At 42.5% G+C, this 19,211-nt stretch overlaps 1 protein-coding gene and 1 long non-coding RNA gene across 1 annotated transcript; both read right to left on the bottom strand.

Annotated features, from left to right (window-relative positions):
- Erich1 (glutamate-rich 1) overlaps positions 1 to 19,211 on the bottom strand; it is a gene marked incomplete at its 5' end in the record, with an annotated part of 52,793,804 nt that overhangs the window by 16,814,504 nt on the left and 35,960,089 nt on the right.
- Positions 11 to 4,430, bottom strand: LOC148000599 (uncharacterized). Its single transcript, XR_015640405.1, has 4 exons — positions 4,228 to 4,430; positions 3,368 to 3,501; positions 2,199 to 2,276; positions 11 to 157 (listed from the first exon to the last, which is right to left on the bottom strand). It is a non-coding gene; the product is annotated as an uncharacterized LOC148000599 (long non-coding RNA).

Genomic DNA, 19,211 nt, shown 5'->3' with positions numbered 1-19,211 from the left:
GGAGAGCAAGTACACCTTTAAGTCTTTATTTCACCCCAGACAACGCTAAAAAAGACGCACTCCTCCAGAGCCACCTTTAAAGTTAGAGTTGTGGGATTGAAGGGCAGGTTGGCAACAGAGCTCCTGACTGGTGTGCAGGAGGCCTTGGGTTCATTTTCTGCAAAAGTCAGAAGGATAATTTCATTCTTCAAGTATGAAAATAAGGACAGAAATGATCCAATTAAAATTTCCCAGAACAAACTGACATCACGTATCAGAACAGATCACAGAGACAAGCACGGTGATAGTCTCGTGAGAGCTGAGCTTTGTCAGCAATGCTGAGAACTGTCTCGTATCAGGGAAGCTGCTGATAATCTCCACGAAATCAGAGCGTTTCTCCCCAGCCACAGATAAATGTAATGCTAAAGCCATAGGCGTATTTGCATTCTAAACTTGTAGCTCTCCTAACCACTGGATACTAAATTTTTGAAAAGAAGAAAGGAAGGAAGCAAATTACTAAAGCTCCTCCCACAACAGTCATTGCCTTCAAGTCTAAAGGACTCAGGCTTGTCTGTCTAGCCAGTGGATCTGGTGACTGAAAGGACATTCCTGTGTCACTGGGGGGTCCCGTTGTACATTAATTTGATCTCAAATAGCTATTGATCTCATCTGGCTTCTGACTTCAGAAACTACAGTTTGGAGAATAGAGTCAGACTCATGCTCCTCTGACTCTTGAATAAACGCAGTTTTCCTAAATCACTGCCTTCCCCAGAGGTGTTTCTGCCACACAGCACCGATGTTACAGCATTCCAGTTGCTACAGAATAATCCACATTACTTCAATGAAAGGGGTAAACAAATAGAGGAATGTCTTAGAGAATCTTCATTTCTGGTAATATCTATCAACAGGAAAGTCAATTCTATCTTCAAGAAAGAGTAAGAGAATACAGTTCTTGCCTTTATGGAGGAAATAAGTTTTTAATATGAAAATATTTCCAACCGCATAGTCAACTAGATTTCTTTGTTAATGTTCACTACAATATTTGTACCATCGAAAGATTAAAAATGTTATCTTCTGGGGTAGTCTAACTTAGTGAGACCACTGCTGAAAGTACAAAGAATACTGGGTTGTTGCCCACCGTTAGGGCCCTCGCCTGGCATGTCTGAGGCTCTAGGCTCAATCCTCAGAGCCTCAAAAAAATTAGCTGACATAAATGAAACATCTGCCTTAAATTTAAAAGGAAATGAAGTCCCTCTAAGAAAACCTTGGTTCGAGGATGTAAAAGTTACACATCTGTAAGTTTCAACAGTATTTTGGGAAATTGTCTTTTCTGATCCTAAAATAATAATTTTGTTACGGATCCTAAGCTCGAGATCTTTTTTTTTTTTCCTTTGTATGTCCTCACAGGGAAGCGTTTTCTAAAGAAATTCAGATGTCCTCCATTAAGGAGAATCTTTTTATTAAAATTTTAACACTGAAAGCCCAGGCTCAGGCATCTTTGGGAATTAACTTGTCACATCAGGAGTTGTTTTGAGTCTGAAATCAGACCGTAATTTTAAGAAACAATCAGAATGAGCCTATGGAGTTCATTTCAAACGTGTTCCCCTGTGTTCATTCTCTGCTGAAACAGGGATTTGGAGTCACACTTAGAACCAACACTGCCTTCCTTGTTCTCTATCCTTGGAAAGAGGAGGTGGGTGTAGAAAGTGACACAATTCACTCCAACGATGAGCGGTACTTCATCGGCTGAATAGAGCGCACAGTGTACAATGCTACACATAATTCCTTACAAATCGATGTCTTGTACTCTGCAAACGGTAGACGAAGCCTACACTTTTTAACAATACACAGTGTTTGATGTCATAAAAGACTCAACAAAAGACGGGCAATGAAAAATGACTTCCGAATGGAGGAATGGGCTCCCAGCCTTGTGTACCTAGAAACTCAGCTTTGTTAGTTCATTGTGAATGAATTCATAAGAAAGTCCCTCCAAACAAGGTCAAGAAGAAACTATTCTTCAGTGCCAGATACCCAGTGGAAAAATGAAGTAATTTGCAACCAAAATAAGTGTTACTCCTGGGGAATTGGAAAAAGCTGTCTAAGAGACAGACTCCCGAGTTCTGCTTTTCTGCTTGAAAATGATTTTATAAGCCTTACTATTTTTAATTTTAGAAATTATTTTTAAAGGAAAAGAATAAGTGCTAGAGAGACTAGATTACCTTAGTTAATCGGTCACCGTATTCCTTCCTCAGTAGGAAATTCTACTCAAATATGATAAACATCGGGATGTTCCTTGGCTGGAAGCACAAAGGAGAATGAGTAATACGCATGAGTAGCATCTTGTCATGATGTCTCCAGGACGCAAACTCCCAAGAAAGAAGTTCACAACAGCTCCCCAGAACACAGTGCGCCAGCCCATGAGGGAGAACGCTAACGCATCCTGATGCTTTGATTTCTTTCCCCCTAGAGTCCATTGACTTTGCATCTTTTAGTGTGGGGCTACTGTGACTTATACAGTTCAGCCTCATGACTTCTTACATCCAGTATCACTTTAGGACCATTAATGACATACGATTATAGGCATCATTAAACATTATTATTGCTCATAAATAGTCGCATTGTTTATAGTTTTCCATGCAATTGCTATTCGTTGAGCATCCACATTAATCATTCACTACCAAGGATCATCTTCACCATTACAAAACTTCCACATACAGTAAGTAGCCCTTTACTCATGCCCACCCACCACCCCGCTTCTATTTGTCTTTTGGGTTTGGTGTTTCTGATCACTTATCTCTAGATGCTTTAACTCAACTATGTGGACAGGAATGGCCTTGAACTCCTGATCTTTTCATTCATCTCCTTAGTGTAGACATTCAGCACGATACCTGGTTTTATATAACGCAGAGGATTGGATCCAGGGCTTCATGCATATTAAGCAGTCACCTGCCTAAACTGAACCACATCCTAGCTCCTTGTTTTGTTAAAACAGGATGGGGGGGGGGGGTGAGGGTGGATTCCGGTCACTCTGTGTAGCCTTACCCAGCCTGGTACTCAACAGACAGCTCAGGGTAGTCTCAAACTCACAACAATCCTGCCTCAGCTTCCACAGTTCTGGAATTACAGACATAAACTACCACACTTAGTTGTACCATTTCCCGTCATAATGGAGATTTGTGGAACATTTCAGTTCAGCAGTAGTGACCAGTGAACGATCAGGATGCTATTCCTGCCCTCGCTCTAGTTCTTCCCAGTAGACCCCGGCACATTTCAGTGGCCCAGATAGGAGGCTAGACTACGTCCTGACACCTTTCCTGGCAGCCCCTGCTCATTGACCACACTCAGCACGAAAGATTGGCATGTTTGCCATTCTTTCGTAGACACCCACTAGCACATGTCCAAACCATCTGTGTTCGTCCAGATCCTCCAAGAGGCAGATGCCAAGATGAGATTATGTATTGAGGAAGCAGCAGCAAGAATGAACTGCAGGAAAAGCCATCAGACCATAAATCAGGTCTTTTCCTATGAAGACAAAACACGGGGCAGGGGAGAAAGGATGAAAGGCACAGGGAACTTACTTATTAAACTGCAGTGCGGCTCTATGCAAGCCTCATGGAGGCTTATGGGGAGAGTTTAAGGCAAAGCTGCCCTTTAGAAAAGGTCAGCATCTTTCTGGTACAACCCTGCCCAGCATCACGGTCACAGTTTATCATCTCTCAGCCTCTGAGGGGAAGCACATTCCAGTGCCAACCTGATGACTGATTTTAGAACATGACAGCTGGGTCAGCGGGTCATTTACATAGAGCTGCAGATCTCTGTACAAGAGCCCATGGTTGTTATGAAAGTCCATCCCTCGGATTTCCTACTATAGAATGCATGAGTGAGCCGCAGGCTGGCTGCATTCTGAGAAGCTGGCTTCTGGGTGGTATAATATTTGGATTTCAAGCCTATAGCACCCACCACCTTTGCCATGAGGCGAAGGATGTCTATCTCTGCTACTATGCTCCTGTCCATGTGCCTGTCGTGCCAATTCTGAGACAAGCAGTGGTGTTAGTGAGGTCAGCTTGGTTGTTCAATGCCTCGTCCAAGATAAATGTTAATACATGACACAAAACTCTTCATAGTGCGTTCTCAGCCCAGTATGTCTCAGATTTATGGTCCCTTTCCTTTAAAACTCCTAAGCAAATAGTTAAGCTATTGGCCAGTTTCTGGAAACTGTAAATGCAAAATATGTGACCAGATACATACCTTGAAGTTCTCACATAACCACAGATACGAGATGAGAGTTGCTGTCGTTTCCATTGAGAGTGATGAAGTGATGAAGAGTGATGAAGACCATTTGGGCAAACTCTTTTGAGTCACACAGTCATTCCTCTGGTCCTACTCAGTTTTATACTTGGATGTGCCAGGATGTGATCGTGGACTTCCGCTGCACCTGTCGACTCTGAATTAGAATGTTCAGTAGAATCCAAATCATAATGGGTAATTATCTTCTCATAATCCAGAATCCTCATCTCTGCCAGGGCTCAATAGTATGCCCACTACTGGTTCTTCTCTCCAGCGGTTAGAATGGTTTTATCCCAGAATCCCAAGAGGCCGCATTGTGAGAGCTGATTCTCTCCGGTTCTGCCCACCGTATCTTTTTTCTGCACAGAGAGCATGAAACTCACTTGATCTGTTCAATCATATAGACCAAGCAATATGGCCATCGTACATGCAACAGAGCCCTGTCCTGCTCTGAGACCTATTCAAAACTGGCAGCCCCTGTCCACTCACACAGTATACAGAGCAAAGCAATATTCTCATTTGTGGGATATACCGTCCTCAAACCTAAAGAGGTGTCAAGTACCCTGAAAGCCTCACTGTAATGTCAGGATACTGCGTGTGAAGAGGGAACATTCTGGAACTCATTTTCTCCAGCCTACTCCCACCTTCCTCCAGCCAATATTACTCGCACTTCATTCTATTATAGCATTCTTTTCTCCTGAAAGCAACTCAGAAATCTCTACTTCACTAAGTGTTGGTCTTGGCTTTATCCAGACGTCCAAGCACTGCCTTTCATAGTGAGCTTTCCCTGATCCCTACAATATTGGAGTCCTGAGAAAGGGGAATTCCAGGTCACTTAATCAAGCTCTCAAAAATATAGCCTAAGGAGTACTCCTTGGACTCCCGCCAGGATAGTCTAGCTAATTCTTGGACATTAACCACTGCAGTATCGTCTTCTGTCTTAACAGATTCCAGCCTGCGCCCACCCAGGCTTCGCTGAGTATGAACCTTGATGAGCAGGGAGGAGTGGGGAGGAGGGGAGCTGCTGAGAAAAGCATACACTACATTCCTGTCTGCAGCAGCGTCATGCACAATACAGGTCCTAGCTCTTCCCAGGAGGGAGGAGAAACCTCTACAAGCCCAAAGGATGAACTGCGAGTGTCTGGCAAGAATCTATATTCAAGGGCATACATCTCCACGTCCTTGTGACAGTTCTTAGGTTCAGGTCAGGGTTTGCCCAGGGTCCCAGAACCCCTTTGCCCCTCGACCCAACACCTGTTCATAAAGAAACACCACCAACCCTTGAGAACTCTGTGGTTCTAGCTACTCAGGCTCCGGTCTGCTCTGTCCTGACTGTCCTGTCACATTATAGACAGTAAGGGACTCTTGGAAAGCCACTCAGGAGACCCTGTGCCCACACTGTTAGTGATTAAGCACTCTTCTCTATCCTCTACTGGCATGAATCCAGCGTGGCAGCGGTCGACCAAACGCTGCTGCTTTGAGGATACTTTCCCACTGCATAGCTTTCAAGCCATCTTTCTTCCCTGCCAGGATATATTTGACAGTCACCATCAATGAAACCTTTTGATATGAACTGTTCACTTCCCGTCTACCAATCAAGCTACCCTCCTCTTTGCCTTTGGACAGTTAGTGAATACATTTCAAGTTATCATCGGACCGCCCATCTTCTCAATACATTCTTGGTACTGCTTGTATATAGATCGCCTGGGAAAGAAGGCCAAGACCGATTCTATGCTCTGAATATGAAATGCCTTAACAGCATCATGGTAGATGCTTGGTCCCTGCATGGCAGCCCTATTCTGGGAGGTTCTAGAAATTTTAGGAGGTAGGTTCTAGGAGAGAGCAGGTCTCTTGGGAGTGTGCTTAGCTACACCCTGCTGAAGCATCTTCTGGAAACCCCTCTCTCTGTTCTTAGCAGCCATGAGGTGAACAGCTCTGCTCCATGTGTTCCTCCTGCCCGGGTGTTCCGCCACGCCATGAGCCCAGAATCAATGGAGCCAGCAATGACGAACGAAAACTCTAAAACGAAGATCCAAACCAAATCTCTTAATTGTTCCTTTCAGATACTTAGTACAGTGATACAGAAGTAACTAATGCAGAAGGATTAGGTATGTAAGAGATTTACTGACACAAAAACTAGAGAAGAAATGAAGGAGACAAGACATGGAGAAGCATCAGACGCTTCCCTTCTCTGCCAAGTTCCTTACAGTTCCAGCTTTCAGGACATCCTATCCCTTTTGGGGCACAGCATGCCACTGTTTCAGCTGTGTATTTATAAAACATTGGTTGACCTGATACATAAGAAGCAGGACAGAACTCAGAACAACATGGCAGGAGAATGAGGCCAGCTCGTATACACATGGTATATGGTAGAATGAGAGCCATGGCCTCTACAACATGAGTCCTTGATTCCGATGAGGTTATCCATTTCTGATGTCACAGCATCCCCAGCAAAACTGCTGCCTGGAGCTATGAGTAGGGAAAAGAAACCAGCTTATTTGTCTGTTAGGAAATGGCTAGATTCCCACTGAAGGAACAAGTATCTTGACTCTCAAAAGAGTACATAAAGATGTGCTGACATCTGCATGTACATACATACACACACACACACACACACACACACACACACACACACACCAAGTGAGCAACCCCAGGAGAGAGAGAGAGAGATAGAGAGAGACAGAGACAGAGACAGAGAGACAGAGAGAGAGAGAGGGAGAGGGAGGGAGAGAATGATGATAGATAGATGATAGATAGATTATAGATAGATAGATAGATATTATAGATAGATAAGTAATAATAATAATGATGATAGATAGATAATGATGATAGATGATAGATAGATAATATGATAGATAATGATGATGATAGATAATTATGATAGATGATAGATAATGATTATAGATAGATAATGATGATGATAGATAGATAATGATGATGATGATAGATAGATAATGATGATGATGATAGATAGATAATGATGATGATGATAGATAGATAATGATGATGATAGATAGATAATGATGATAGATGATAGATAGATAGATAGATAGAAAGAAAGAAAGATAGATAGATAGATAGATAGATAGATAGATAGATAGATAGATGTACTTATTCCCAACTACTCAGGAGTCAGTCAGGAGGATTTCAAGTTCAAAGCTAGCCTAAGCAACATAAATGATAAAGTAAAATGTAAGAGATGATATCCAGGTCCCATCTCTTCCTGAAGAGCTATTGGCAGTGGTAGTTGCTGTGGAAGAGACTATCATTCTTTTGTGAGGCTATGACTACTAGTAGGTGTCCCACAACTTCGTACCCAGGCACTAACTAGACACAGTTAGATGAAGCTAGGAGGAAGATGTGTTGAGGGATGGTTGGCAGAGAGCCACAGGGGAACATCAGTGAATCTGTGGCTCTGCTGTCACACTTTGTTATACATCTGTGGAATTCTCACAAGTAAAAGCTTTGAAAGAGAGTGGGCAAGGAGCTCAGCACTGCTTTCTCAAGGGATCGCCGTGTTGAGTGACTTTTCCACCAGCCTACATGCCAAGTCCAAGTTCAAGGCAGACATTACAGCCGTCCAACATGAAAGCCACTCTGCACAAATATATGAATAGGGCATCAACCAAACTGCGTAAGGAAAGTGGGTTGTTAAGACTGAGTAAATTTTGTCACAAAGCTATCTAATGTTGCCAGAAAATGTACTGAGAGGCCACTGACTCTCAGCTGGATTGCTTCCATGCCCTCTCCACCATGGTAAGCTATACTGACATTCTTCACTGAGCTCATGTACATGTACACTGAGCTCACTATCCATATTGACTGTGAGGGTGGTAACTCATCCACACAAACCAGCCACATAGAAGACAGTGTGCTTTGGAGCCCTTATCCATCTTTCAAAGTAGCCTAGACCGGGAAAGCTGGTCCTCACTGGGAAAGGCAATAAGGAAGTACTTGTCTCCTTAACACAACTACAAAAGGAAGGCGTGAAAATGCTTGAGAAATCACCTGACTGCATCTGGAATATATTCCAATTATAACAAGATCCCTAGGCTAGGATCATAATACCAAGAAAGACTGAGCCCTGATATGCTGGTCTCTGAGAGTCTGCCATGAAACACCTGCCCAATGACCCGCCCAGTGTTTACCCTAGTCATTCAGTTAGCAAGCCAAGCATCCCTGGTTCTTCGGGGATGCTCATAGTAGAGAATTACCCCAGCACCATGACCTAACAGAGATGGATTGCTACATAGTCTAGTTTGGAGTGTATATATGGAACCCAGTACTTAGGTACTGAACAGATACCCAAGTCTATAAGCACAGAGGAGCTGGAAGGGGTATAGATTCCAAGTCAAGGTAAAAATGGGAAGTAGGGAAAACATTTTTTAAGTATACTTTTATCTTATTTGGGGGATACCTTTAAAACCTTAATATTAATTTATATCTAAGACACTAAAAAAATTTTTTGAGCATGAAATAACAATACCTTAAAAGAAATGAATTCTCTTTTGCTGCCTCAAGTGAGTTGCCCATCATTAGTCAAATGGCTTAATGCACATGGTATGGGCTAGGCCTGAAACCCTTCTATCTCTCGAGTGAGACTGGTCCCTGCTAGAGGTCTCTTTCTACAGAGCTAGATAATATGTGATTTTGCAGAGTCATTTGGCTTAATTGGGGCTCACAGAGAACTAAACTTCATTTCTATAAATCACAGCCCTCTGACACACCTATACTCCTAAAATGCTGGAGGACACACAACACAGGCTCGGGAATGACCAGCATATCTTCATGGTTAATATTAGAGGAACCACTCAAATCTCTGCTTCTCTGTTTCTGCCCATTTCTATCTCTGTCTGTCTCTCTGTTTCTCATTCTGTGTCTCTCCCTTTCCTTCCATCCCTCCTGCCTACCTCCCTTCATCTCTCGTTCTCTCACACAATCTTTGTGAGACTCTGTAGCCCAGACTATCCTCAGTCTCATGGTCCACCTGTACCACCCTTTCTGAGTCCTGGGATTACAGATGTACACCTTCATACATACCCAGATGTGCGTCTTTTTTTTTTGAACAGGAAAATGATTCAAGATTTGACGTTACATTCTTTGAGTATCAGGTCCCGAGTCTAGGAGGATTCTAAATACTATCCCTCTCTCCTCACAATAACACCATGCCCTCTTAACACAACAGAACATTATTCAACCATAAAGAATAGTCTTGGGGCTGGGGATTTAGCTCAGTGGTAGAGCATTTACCTAGGAAGCGCAAGGCCCCCGGGTCCGAAAAAAAGAACCAAAAAAAAAAAAAAAAAAGAATAGTCTTGTCATTTGTAACAATATCGATGGAATTAAAGATCACTGTGATAAGTGAAATAGTCTAGGCACAAAAAGACAGTGCTGCATAGTCTTACTTGTGAGTGAAATGTCAAGAGATGGGTCACATGGAATTGAGGATAGAAGGTCAGGGAGCAGAGATCATGCAGAGTGGGCAGGACATTGGAGAAGGGGTACATAAGTTACAACTGGATAGGAACGAAAAGTTCTGGATACCAACAATGTGCTATGTATTTCCAAAATCTCAAAGATTTTTTTTAAAGTTTTAACTTTTTAAAAACAATGTGTTTGAAGACACAGAACCATTTAACTTGATTTCAGTGTCATATCATGAGCCATATCCCCAGACCCCCTAGCTTGATATTTTTTAATTGTGTTTTTGATGTTTGGCTAAAGCTGAGCATGGTAGCATACACCTGTGAAGGAAGCACTAACTAGGTAGGCAGAAGCAGGAGAACCATGAGTTTGAGGATAGCATTGGCTACACAGCAAACCATGGTCTCCTAAACCATTGAGTTGCTGCACATAACATAAAATTCTCTGCATGGCATGCACTCTCAAGTAGTAGTCCATGTTTGCTTGACTTTGCAACCGTCATTGCAAGCCCCAAACCATTTTCACTTGTCCAGAGGAAATGCTATACCGGTTAGGAGTTAGCTCCAAATCCTGCCTGCCTTTAGATTCTGTCATCTGCTAAGACACTTTCTCTCTGACTGTATTTCCAATTTTGGATGTTACAAATCAGTGGACTCATACACTATGTCGCCTGCATGTCCATCTTCCTTTTTTTTTCTTTTTTCTTTTTCTCGGAGCTGGGGACCGAACCCAGGGCCTTGTGCTCGCTAGGCAAGCGCTCAACCGCTGAGCTAAATCCCCAACCCCGTCCATCTTCCTTTGTGTACGGTTTCAGGTTAGTCCATGCTAACCAGAATGTCCCGGGGCTTCATCCCATTCCCAGTCAACTATAGCCCACTGTAATCTGGATCGTGTAATCGTGTAATCCACTTTTTGTATATCCACTTAACAGTGAGACATTTGGATTGCTTCCACATTGAGCAACTGTGACTAATGCTGCTATGAACATTCATGCCCAAGTTCTTACAGAGACATATGTTTTCAACACACACGGATGTGTACCTAGAAGAGGAATTTGGAGGTAATACAATAATTTCGTGCTCATTTTGGAGAAGAAAAAAAAATCAAACTGTTTTCGACAAGTGCCACTTTGTATCCTCACCAGCAAGTAAGTTACTTTTTGCATTTTAAATATCTTGAATATCTTTTTGTGTTGATATTAGCAAAACTGTTTTAATAGCAGTGTTCTATTACATGCAGACATTGGGATCTATTTAATTATTGCCTTGGAGGAGACAGATTTTAGAATGCCAACCAAAGTATAGTAAACTAACTATAGTAAACTAACTTACTGGAGTTATTGGTCCAAAATGACCTATGTTTAAAGTATCCTTAATGTTACACAAGTAGCATTTAAAGGCCTTTGTGGTTTCAGGCGTACAATATCATAACTTTTGATTATGTACTTGACCACAAGAACTCCATTATAATCAAATGATAAGTCTACCCATCACCTAAAATAGTCAACAGGACTCAGGGGTAGGATGCTGGTCCAGAATTCATGAAGCCCTGAGTTCAAGCATCTGCGCTGAGCTGCAATAAAAAGTCTCCTTCCCTTTCTTGCCCCCTTCCTCTATTCTCTCCTAGCTCCAGTCAGCCATCAATCTATTTCCCATCAAACAAGTTTGCATCAGATAAGTGCTCATTTTCTACAACTTTATATAAATGGGTTCACGTAATATGTATTTTTGCCCAGCTCTTTTTACTCACTGTGATTATTTTGAGATTCAGCCATATCATCATGTGCAAAAATGAGGCAATACCTCACTCCTTTATATTTAAGTCCTTCCACCATATGGATACACTGAATCTGTTTCTATTTCTTTGTTGATGGGTGCACAGAGTTGTTTCTAGTCTTTGGTATTAAAAATAAAAGCACTGTGACAAATGAGTTTCAAATAGTGTTATGTTCGTTTTCTATTTATTTTTCCTTCCTGGGTGTGGATAACTCGATCATGTGGGAAGTATATGTTTCTCTTTTACAGAAACTGGAGCTTCAGATCAGTAAGTAGAGCCAGCCTAGACAGCCAGATCCTAGCACTGCCTCAGATGGGTGGTGGGATGCACCTCTGTAATCCCATTCCAGAGGCAGACACAAGATGGCCGACTGGGAGATCCAAGTCATCTTCAGATCCAGCCAGCCCTGGGCTACTTGGGCTACCTGAGATGGTTAAGAAGTTAACAAACTCCTTCAAAGTCGTTCCATTTTTGTTCCCATAAACAGTTCTGCCCTGTTCTTGCCACATAGTATCTCTTATCATTCATCCTAATCTAGAACAATACATTGATATTTCTATATCTTGTTTAGAACTAATTTATCGTCTATCTTGCAAATGTGTACACGTAGTTGTATGTGTGTACATTGTTGGATTAGATATACTTGGCAGAATACTGACATCAACTACTTGGTTTGGGGGTAAGCTTTACAGAAATGCAAAAGGACAAACAGAAGTTTTGCAGTGACATCAAGTCAAGACTCAACAGATATGGGCATGTAATTGTACGCCTTGAATTTCAGCAAATTGGGAAGCAGGAGCAGGAAGATCTCTGGGAGCTTACAGCCTTCCTAGTCTATACAGCAGGGCAAGCCGATGCTACACAGTAAGGCCTTTTTTTTTTTTAAACAAAAGACAGGAGACAGGGAAAAGAGAGAGAATATTATATTCCGAGAATGAATAGCAGAGATTCATCTATCTTTAAAGACTTTAAAAATACCAAAATCCACGGTCCACATCATACATCTATTTCATTACCCAGCATGGCTCCTACAAAACGTGATTTTTTTGGAAGATAACAAACTACCTCAAATTACACCCAATTCTGCACCTGCAGCCCCAGGTATGGCTTCTCTGGTCAGATTCGTATTGCTTCTAGGACGTGGTGCTTGGCTGCTGAGCTGAGAAATGCCCTCCGTTACATCACTAGAAAGACGGAAAAGAAAACTCACATTCACTAGGGCTATACCACAATGCACACATGTGCTGTCTTACCACAGAGCCCTGCAAACTATTTTACTATCTGTCAGAATACAGCCTGAGAACCTGAGTTCAAGTCTCAGAATGAACACAAAGAGAACAATCTTGGCAGCTTGCCCAGCACTGGACAGACAGAAAGATCCCTGTGGTTTGCTGGCCAATAAGAAACTAAGTTTCTAGCCAGTGAGAACCATAGTTGGATGATGTCTGAGGAACAACCAGATGCTGCTGATATCTGTCTGGCCTAAGCGTGCGTGAGCACACACACACACACACACACCTATAGGTACACACAAGGAAAATGTAGTCTTCTCAACCAAGAAAAGGACACTAAAACCTAAGTAGCTACAATAACGCACAGAGATGTGAGTCTTCCCGTAGGCATCGATCTAAGATTAATAGATGATTTTTTTATTATTTATCTGATTACTTTCAGTACAAATCCATATATTTTCCATTTACACGAAAAGAAAACAAAAATACGTGACATATTTACATTCGTTTTCACACACACAAAATGTCCTGGAAAGGGCCTACATGACACAAATATGTGCCTTAGGAGAGAGGAACTGTGTGTGACACATTCAGAGAGAGTTAAAACATGACCACTAAGAAAAGTACAAATAAAGCAAGTCACTACTTACGCAGGCTCCTTGTCCTCCCCCCTCCCTTGTCAAGTTTTCCTTCTCTAATGCCATTCAGGAGAAGTGACCACCAAAGTACACATCCGTCCTCCTTCAGGCAGATGAAGCAAGAACAGAGGCTTCCCTTCCCTTCCTCCAGGATGGCCTCTCCTATCCCCCAATAACGCTTTGCCGTCGCCACCACAGCTCAGTAACACCCCACGTTCTCAGGTTTGTTGGTTACCATTCGTCATTGTTCTCTAACATGAGCCAATTGGGCTTCTTCTCGGATCTCCGAGGAAAGAAGACCAGGAACGCTGTAATTTTAAGACATTTTCTTTCTGTCTTCATTTGCCCAGTCATCTCCAGGGCATATGACAGGGCCTGGCACATTCTTGACACCCACGATTCATCAAATTATGCACAAGAATGAGAGCAGTGGACGGATAGATGATACATTCCACCCACAGAAGGTCAGCTCGATTTATCCACTTAACCTTAAAATAAAAGCTGTCATCCTCAGATTTTAGTAAGATTACAGACTCCCTGAACACGATTTGGAGATCTTCGCCACCTTTTCATATCCCAACCCCACATCTGAGCTGGAGGATGGTGTTGCTGGATGCTTATCAACTCAGGATATTTAATAAAAATCCAAGGGTGGCTTGCTATGCTTTTCGTCCCCTCTGATCTCTTGGCATTCCATGACTGTTGCAGGTCAACACGATGTAGCAGGGTAGCGGGCACTCGACACCCATCTCAGATCAGCTTGAAGGCTGACGTCACTAAGTAGGAAAGCGTTGTCATCTCCCGGGACATTCTACTTCTTCATCTTCTTGATATGTGGGTCTCAAAACAGGAGAGTGAAAATTTAAAAAAACCTTCTGCCAGGTCTCACAGGACATTAGAGAGCAGAAGGTTTAAAAACTCCAACATCCACCATCTAGAGGGAGCATCCTTTTCTCCTCACCTAACAAGGCTTGGTGCTAAAATCAATCAATGATTTTTCTGCATTCTGTCCTCTCGCCCTGCCCCCAATAAGCAAATTGTACTTAGAGTCACAAATTGCACCCTGAATCTCTCATACAGTGAAGTAATAATTATGCATTAGTGAGCAGCTTCAAGCAGAAGCCTGATTTTATTTAGCAGGAAGCAGCTCCCCTCTATTTATTAAGAAACTAGTGTATCATTTATTTATCACATAGCGACCATATGCTAGACACTCTGTTATTTTCTTTAACATATGTGATCTCCCTTAATGTATTTCTTGGGTACACTTATTCATTCATTTCACAACTGGAAACAAAGGAAAACTCAAAGGAGTTATCCTTTTGACTTGCCTGGTCCTCCACAAAGGCGACAGGGATCAAACGAGCTTTTGGTGTAATTGGCTTTGATTTTCTACAGATGGGACATTGTTATTTAAGCGTAATTTCCTTTAGGCTGCAGTTCTTGGTTTTAAACGGATGGCTTTATGGCTGAGCTATATTTAGACCCCGAGCAGCAGTCATTTACAGCCTCGCATTGCACTCTGTGTAAGACTTAAATCACTGGCCGCGCTCCAGCTCTGTCAACGATGAGATATAAACAGTTGGGTGTCACCACGAAGTAACTGAACGCAACCATGCGAGTCTACTATGGCGAAACCTGTAAACACAAGTGCGGCCATGTGCAAATCTGTGAGACTGAGGGGAGAAAAAAAGATGGCTCAAGAGTGTCACCAGTTTGATTTCAGGACATTTCAGCACTCTCAGGTGTACACACTCAAAACCTCACATCTTTCAGCACTCACTCTCCATTTCTCTTCTTCCTTACTGGTTCTAAACAAACACAAATGGACTTTGCATCTCTCTCATTCAACTGGTTAACATATTTCATGTAAATGGCACCAGTGCTCATCTGTGTGATGTGACAGCGCTTTTTAATATCTAAAAACCAAATACATTCTTTATGAGGAAACGAATCAGGTATATTGACAATAAACATGTAATTTGGTTATATCCCCCAGATAATCTTATTTTGTGTCGAGGTAAAAATCTTTTATTTGCACATTTTGATAGACAGCCGTATAATTTAAATTCAAAAATGATAATTAAGAGAAAGACGAAAATAAACAGGGTATACCTTTAATCCGGTGGCATATTTCTCTATTTCTGCAAGTTACTAGGCACTGCAGAAAGTTCATAGATTTAATACAGTTACAAAGAAAAACCACAAGGGTGGGGAAATGATGACTAGAAGCTCATGAAGCTGATCAGATGCAGAGATCTGAAATTTTGTTTTAATATAAAAGTATTCAGTTGCTTCCTACCTAAAGCAAGGCCATGAACATGATATCTATAAGGCCAGCTGCCAGCAGCCTCAGGCAGCAGGCAGTGGGCAGCCATTTTGTTCTGCAGCCCTGACTCATCTTGGTTTTGCACACGTCCCTTCCAGCTCCTCGGTTTACCAGCCTTGACTTTCAGTTGTCTTCTCTCCCCATGTTTGAATTGCTCTCTAATTACCCAGTGCATCTTTCATGGAGAAAACAATAGCACTAGAACTGAGCGTAAAATATCTTACTTTTCCCGAGCAGCTTAACGTGACACTGACATACCTGTGAACACTGCTAGGACATGTGGACATTGTGGGCCATGCAAGACATCAGTCAGCTTGAAAGCACCATCAACTGGGCAGCTTGTAGGAAAAAAAAATATGTCTCATTGCTTTGGATGCTAGAAACCCAGGAACATGCCAGCAGAGCCAAGTTCTGGTGGGGACCATTTTCTGGGTGGCATACCATTGTTTTATGGTTGCATTTTCTTCCTAGTTAATAAGGGCTCCATCCACCCTTATGACCTAATCACCATCCGAAAGCCTCATTTAAAATATTACCATGTTGAAGGTTAGATTGCAGTGCATGAATCCCACCAGCCTACTTTCAATTTCAGATACACCTGGATATTAGTTGGGTCGCATTAGACGAAGAAATTATCCTGGTCTCAATATCTCTAGAACAAAAGCAACAACAGTGCCTACTGCGTTAGTGCGAGTAGGTGATGCTAGGAAACGCCCGGCTCACCGCAGACGTTCAGCAGATAGCAGTGGTCATCATCACTACCACGCCATCACAGGGTTGGCAGCTGGTCAGCCCGAATCATTAGTCCAGTCCAAGTCTCTGGGTCCAGTTGGTGGAAACAAATAACAACTAATTTCCCAGTCATCCATGGGTTTTCCTTGTCCCCAACACACACACACACACACACACACACACACACACACACACACACACACACACTCTCTTTAGCAGACTTTTTGCTATTACAGAGGAATAACCAATGGGAAGGAAACTTTCTTCCCTTCTACCCAGTGTTCTCTGTGTCTGAAATTGCTGCCAACACAGATAGTCATTCAAACAGCAAGGGATGGCTCTCGCCTTTCTGGGCAACCCTCACCTCCTCTTCTAGGCATCATTGGTCAGCTGATTAGATAGCTGTGGAAACAGGTCAGTGTGGGAATTTGGCAGTTATATTTAAGTCTCTCTCTCTCTCTCTCTCTCTCTCTCTCACACACACACACACACACACACACACACACACACTCACACACACACACATTAGCATTAGCATTAAGACTGGCTTTTCCTCCCTTTCCCCTGGCATTTGCATCTCCCCTGGCATTTGAGGCTGCCCACCCCCTTCTCCTCTCCGCTCCCCCAGATACACCAGGAGAAAGTTGGAAAAAAAATCATTCACTAAAGATTTTCACTTTTCCTTAGAAAATAAAGCAGGTCTGTTTTTGCCCCTGGGTCTGTGCTCTGTGGCTTTCTTACAAACCTGCAAGCTACATCTTTTATCACACTTTCATAGTCACAGAATGTCGCCCCTGCCTGTGGTGTCTCATAAATGATGCCTTGTGTTCAGGCAAGGAAATAAAGACCATTTTTTAGTGATTCTTTTAGTCCCCAACCACATGCTTTGGAGGGCCTAGCTTTCTGTAGCTCCTTCCCTTTTCTCTCTGTAGCCCCCTTTTTTTCTAAGGCCCCTAAGGTTAGAATGACTATCACTCTTTAATTCTGATCTCGAATTCCTCACTTCTCTGCACCTTTTTCCCAAAGCAAAATCTCAACTTGACAAATTTCTCACTTGGAAAATGTTCATTTACAGAATTTTCAAGTTGTTTTCAGAATAAGCTTGTTGGTGGTGTCTTACTATCGAATTCTTGACACCTAAGCACATAGGTGTTTGTTACATGAAAGATACGTAAAATGTAGGCATTTAATTAAAAGATAATTCTCAGAGAGGGCTCTTGCATGGGTTGCTGCTCCCCTACGTGAGCAGAGACGATTGATTGGAGATAAAAGCAAGAGGACCAATTAGTAACCACGTTAAACACTTATCAAAATCACAGATGATACCTGTTTAGGAAGCTTAGCCTAATTTTGATTCTTTTAAGTGACTACAATATAAAGCTATAAAATACCCAGAGACTCAAACCCTTATTCTTCAATCAAATTAAAAATGTGGCTGTCATCACACAAGTTTTAGCCCTTTCACTAAGAGAGTCTTTGTTTTTGGTTTTTTGTTTGTTTGCTTTGTTTTGTCTTGTTTTTTGAGAGAGAGGGAGAGAGAGAGAGAGAGAGAGAGAGAGAGAGAGAGAGAGAGAGAGAGAGAGAGAGAATGAATATAAATCAGAAAGGAACTTTGAGAGTTGGTTTCTGTCTTTCTCCATGTTGGCCCCAGGGATTGAACTCAGGTCATCAAACACGATAGCAGTCATCTTTACTCCGCCATCTTGGTGACCTACCTTTTCATGTTTGATTAGATGTAACCCTCCCAACATGTATGCAAAAATGCGAGCACATAAGTTCCTATCTACAACAGTTCCACCTACTTCAAAGTGGTCAGGAGTTCAGACCCTTTTCTAAACAATTTGACACAGAAAAGCAATCGAGGAGGACCTGACTTATAGTTCTGTTACCATTATTGAACAGAGGTTCAGTGAGACCAGGGGTAGTGAGTCACGCCTGTGATCTCATCACTGGTGAGGAAGAGGCAGGAGGATTAGCTCCAAGCCATCCGCAGCTACGCAGTGAGTTCAGTGACAGATGGAGACCCTGTCTCAAGTTTTTGAGGCTTCTTTTTGCCACAGAAACAATTATAGAAAGAACTGAATAAAACTCAGAGAACACTGCCCCTGGGATGCGCAGAGTCAATAACCACATCCACAGCACAAGCCTCATAGCTAATGCTCAGGGTAACAGAAGAGGGGATGGAGAAATCCTACAAGCCAAAGGACAAGGCATCTGCTGTGAGATTGTGTCCTCTATCCGTGACAGGGAAGCTGCACCTATGAAATCTCAACAACATGGTGGCCTAAGGAACACCTGAACAATAACAGCGCCTGTTGACATACTGCTTAGACGGGGGAATCTCACAAGGCTGCACCCCTAGATGAAGAGCTACAGGCAATCAATGACTTTTGAGAGAGGAAGAGTCAGTCTTTCTCAGGGATGACTTTGTAACAGGCCTCCAGACCTTAGCACAACTGACTCCATGATGAAAGCACCATTCAGGTCATAGAACTCAGCATGTAGTTAGCATCACATGTTAAAAAGAAGAAGAAGACGACGACGACCTAATCCACCTGAATTTGGAGTTTGGGAACATCTCCAAAGTATTAACCTTGCTTTTTAAGTTTCTCGAGTTCTGCTTCTCACTAACTGTTCTTGTTAACTGAAGTGTATCAACCCAGGATATGGGTTTTTCCCTTAAAACCTCACTCTAAGAAAGACTTGGGGCTACACTGGGCTCTAGAACACCAATAGTTGCCAGCCAGCTATTGAAGACTTTCTATGATTTGAACCCATGTCCGCCGTGTCTCCTCTGGTGGATACTCCACAACG

This window comes from Rattus norvegicus, chromosome 16 (genome assembly GCF_021556685.1).
Source record: "Rattus norvegicus strain SHRSP/BbbUtx chromosome 16, alternate assembly SHRSP_T2T, whole genome shotgun sequence".
In the NCBI taxonomy this organism is placed as follows: Eukaryota; Metazoa; Chordata; class Mammalia; order Rodentia; family Muridae; genus Rattus; species Rattus norvegicus.
The sequence above is the reverse complement of the archived record's forward strand: the minus strand, read 5'-3'. Positions and strand labels throughout refer to the sequence as shown.